Source organism: Lipotes vexillifer, unplaced genomic scaffold (genome assembly GCF_000442215.2).
Source record: "Lipotes vexillifer unplaced genomic scaffold, Lipotes_vexillifer_v1.1 scaffold325, whole genome shotgun sequence".
Classification (NCBI taxonomy): domain Eukaryota; kingdom Metazoa; phylum Chordata; class Mammalia; order Artiodactyla; family Lipotidae; genus Lipotes; species Lipotes vexillifer.
In genome coordinates, this window is record NW_006799313.1 from 1,214,484 (window position 1) to 1,219,306 (window position 4,823).

Here is a 4,823-nt window from a genome sequence, read left to right on the forward strand (position 1 = left end):
TGATGTTTTTGTGAAGTTAGTCAATGATATGAAGATGCTTGGGGGTGCATTTGTCAAATACTGGCTGGGGAAAGTGGACCCTGGCACCCCACTCGGAAAGAATGGTTTTCTTGAGATGTTTGATTTGGGGCTTTTTTTTTTTTTTCATTTCTTGTACGGTCCAGAATACTAGGTTCTTCATTGCTATTGTTTAAAGAGCCTGGCCGGAGAGGTTCTGATAGATCATTCCATTCCACCCGAGGTAAGAGTGGGACTCAAGAAAGAGCAGCCTTGCTGCTTGTGGGACAGCTTTAATGAGACGCTTTCCAAAAACATGTGGCTTAGCCTTGAAAACTGATGATGAACGCAAGAGACTGCCTGAGAGCTGATGTTCAGTTCTCTCCAGGCTATAGAAAGGAGACATTCTTTGGTTGACCTGGCATTCTGCCATGTCGGAGAGCCCACTAGAGTCTCTACTTTGCCATTTGCAGGAAACAGCTGGAAGTGTATGGAAGTCTGGAATCTAGGACCAGGATTTAATCACGCCACATTATGAGGTCACTCTCTGTATCAGGTCAGTGATAGATAGGGAAGAAGGCTGGTTGGTTTACTTGGGGTGGGTGAATGGGGAAACTCACACTAACAAGCCCCTAAGTTCTAGCATCTTTGGACATCAATGAGGCTTAGATTTGAGGATTTCAGGCTTTTCTTTGTTAGCAGACATACAAACACTCTGTGAACTCCAACAATCCTTCAACTCCAATGGAACCTAAAATCCATTGATTCAACTGTATTTTCGTGGCCCCTCACTCCTTTCATGTCCTCACTTTTCCCCTTACTCAGCTTAAATTTGTGGTCAAATGTTTTAATCAGTCCCTTGAATATACTCTCAACTCCCTTGTCCTTCTCTTACTTTGTTGAACTAACTTGGCTAACCTACAACCTTTGTTAAATTTAACCTTCCCTACTCCATTCGCACAGTTGAATGAAGCCAGAGAAAAACACACAACCAAGCTGACTGGTCTCATTTTAAATTTCTGATCACTTATCTCTTGTGGACCCTTCAAGCTGCCCAACAATCATACTATATTTCCCGAGGCCATTCATTCGGTCACTCTACTGGAAGGGGATTGTTTTATACCTTTTCTTCTTTTCTCAAATCTTCAACCACTCATTTCACATCCTGACTGTCATGGTGACCTGCTCCCTATATACTGTGAAAATGGAAGCCACCAGAAGAAAACTTTCACCAGCTCCCACGACCACATGTACCCACCTACCAGATCTGGGCTCATAGACTCTGCCTTCCCTCCTGTCCTTCTTGATGAACTCTCCACACTCTTTACAAAGGAAACATCTCTACTTACAAACTAGATTCCACCCCCCTTGCCTAGTCAGTCAAAGACAGTGCTTGCTGCAAGAAATCCTCCCCTCTCCTGCATCATCAACTTCCCGCTCTCTGTTGCAGTACCATATAAGCATTCTCTCATCAAAGACTAAACCATCTCCTCTCTCGATCCCCTTTCTCCTTCCCTTTACAGCAAAATTCCTCAAAAAAGTTGTACTTGTTGTCTCTAATTCTCCTCATTTCTTCTTCTCTTATACCCACTATCCACTGAAACTACTCTTATAAGGCAACCACAGCAAATGAAGTGGTTGATTTTCAGTCCTCATCTTACTTGACCTATATCAGCAGCATCTAAAACAGTCACTCCCTTCTCAAATAAATATTACCTTCACACGGTTTCCACTACACTCCTGGTTTCCCATTTACCACATTGCTTCTAATTCTTTTTGTCTGGTTCTTTTCGTTTCCTAGATATCTCTATGTTGGAGATCTCTCGATCTCCAGTGTTGATCTTTCTATGTTGGAGTGCCCCAGGACTCTGTCCTAGAATCTCTTCTGTTTTCCATCTACACTTACTACCTTGATGATCTCACCCAATCTCAGGGCTTTAAATACTATCTATACGTTGATTTACTTCTAAATTTATATCTGCAGTCTATACTTCTTCCCTGTGCTGCAGACCATATGTCCAACTTGCAACTTAACAACTCTACTAGGATGTCCAATAAACATCTGAGCATCTGATCTCCTTCCACTGCCTTCCTGAACCTGCTCCTCCCACAGTGTTCCCCTTCTTGGTAAGTGCCAACTCCATTCTCCCAGCTGCTTAAACAAAAATCATCTTGGCGTCACCCTTAACTCCTCTTTATCTAATACCTCTCATTCTAATCCGTTAACAAATCCTGTGTGTTCTACCTTCAAATATATTCAAAATCTGACCACTTCTCATTATCTCCACTCTACCACCCTGGTCCAAAGCACCTTTTAGCTGATCCCACTGCTTCTGGTAAGTAGCAGAGCTGAGATTTAATCCCAGTTGTTCTTTCATTTTGAAGACCTTGATCTTTTTGTCTGGGCTCTTCTGTCCTTCTGTTTCTTCACCTTTGGTGGTTGCAAATTTAGGTACCTTCTCTCTATCCATTCCCTTTCTTTCCATCCTTTCTAATGGAATCCTAACTACATTCAAAATGGCACTGTGACCAAATATCTTCTGGTCTGTCTTTCCCAGCCTCTTGCAGATAAGTGCACACACCAGCCCTGGACCAGTCCTAGTCCTATCTGGACTCTTTTACACAAGAGAACAAAGGCCACTTGTAGCCTCTTCTCTGTGACTTGAAGCTTAACATAATTTCTACCAATTCACCTTGTCATAAAAGGCAACCACATATTTCTTCTGGATCTTTTACAGAACCTAGCATAGAGCTAAGCACATAACTGGTCCTTAGTAAATGACAGTGGTTGGTTGCTTATGATAAAGCAAATGAATCTAAAAAAAAAAAAAGCAAATGAATCTGAATGAGTCTGACACATTGATTTCTACCACTATCAGTAATGACATGACTAAAGCTTTGGAATAGAGTTTGTATATAACTCTGGCACTTCTAAGGGAATTTCTTTATTTTTCTTTATTTTTGGCTGCGTTGGGTTTTCATTGCTGCCCACAGGCTTTCTCTAGCTGCGGCGAGTGGGGGCTACTCTTCGTTGAGGTGCATGGGCTTCTCACTGCGGTGGCGTCTCTTATTGCGGAGCACGGGCTCTAGGCGTGCGGGCTTCAGTAGTTGCGGCACGTGGGCTCAGTAGTTGTGGCTCGCAGGCTTAGTTGCTCCACTGCATGTGGGATCTTCCCGGACCAGGGCTCGAACCCATGTCCCCTGCATTGGCAGGCGGATTCTTAACCACTGCGCCAGGTACGGCTTATAAAGTAACGAGACTGTGTCCATAAGTTTTCCCTAACATAAGCTCCATTACTTTAAGATTCTAAATAAAGATTAAAATAGTGTTACCATTCTCAATGCCTTCTTCTGAAACATCATTACAAGACAAATTTCTGTATAACACAAACTGTGGATCTTTACAAAGATTTTGACATAACGAAGAAGAAAGAAGAAAACAGAATTGTCCATTGTGTCAGAATGTTACCGATGAGATGTTGATGGCTTATAAATGACTTAAAAGAAACAATTTATGGTCTTGCTCTTTCCTGTTAATGAGAGGTCTTAAACCTCCAAATCACAATCCACCTCCAAGGCTATGAATTACAGATCGAGTTAAGCAGAGAAAGAAACAGTTGAATATTACTTCCAAGTGTGGAAAGTTGATTGGGAGGCGGTTTCTTTTGTGCTGAGTCCCTCTTAGGATTCAGGCCATGGGATGTGGGCAGCATTCATCTCTAAGATGAATTCTGCTTGGTCATCTCTAAGATGAATTCTGATTGGCGGAAAGAGCATTCTTCTTCAAGTGCTGTCTCTCATTTACTTGTCTCTGGGCAAGTCATTCAACCTCTCAGAGTCTTTTTTTTTTTTTTTTTAATCTGCAGATGGAAATAATACCCAAAATAGCTATTTCATAGGGCTGTTGAGATGATAAAATGAGGGAATATTGTGAAAGGACCTAGTTCATAGTAGTCACTCAATAAATATTTGTACATTTGTCTTGATAATATATTATACTTTATAAATTCTTTAGAATTTTTGAAATGCTTTCACATACTGTACAGGTTATTGTCAAAATACCAAGTATAAAATGGATAACTAATGAGAACCTACTGTATAGCACAGGGAACTCTCAATGCTCTGTGGTGACCTAAATGGGTAGGAAATCCAAAAAAGAGGGGACATATGTATACGTATAGCTGATTCACTTTGCTGTACAGTAGAAACTAACACAACATTGTAAAGCAACTATACTCCAATAAAAAAAAAATACCAAGCACCGATTAACACTTCCTCTAAGAGCATTTGGATGGTTGTACTTTAATTATTTTAGGATGTGACCAACTTTTGTGGAGTTGAGTTAGTTGGCTTCATTATTCCCCTGCAACATTTCCTCTGCAGTCGTTGATTTCCATGGCTACACGATGATTACTTCCTGAGAAACAAAGGAACACATGTGTTTGGAAGTAAAAAGGAAGCATACAGATCACCTATTGAACCACAACCCTGCAAAACCTGGTATAAATGGAAACTTTTCTTTTTATCATAGTGTGTTTGAAGTGAAGGAATTCACATTAGTCATTCACTCGGTTTTTCCTCTACAATAGGTGTCCTTGTAAGGGGCCAGATTGTGTCAGGTCTTATAAACCAAATATACTCCAAAATGTTTTGTGAGATAGACTGTTTACAACATTAAAAATTTCTGAGTGGTGACCAATCCAGAAAAGTGATTGTAAGTAATGGGAAATTTGAAGACAAGAATGAGTGGAGGAGGAAGTAACTCACCACTCTAAAATACAATGATTCCTTTTCACTGCATTTAAAATTTTTTATTTATTATATTT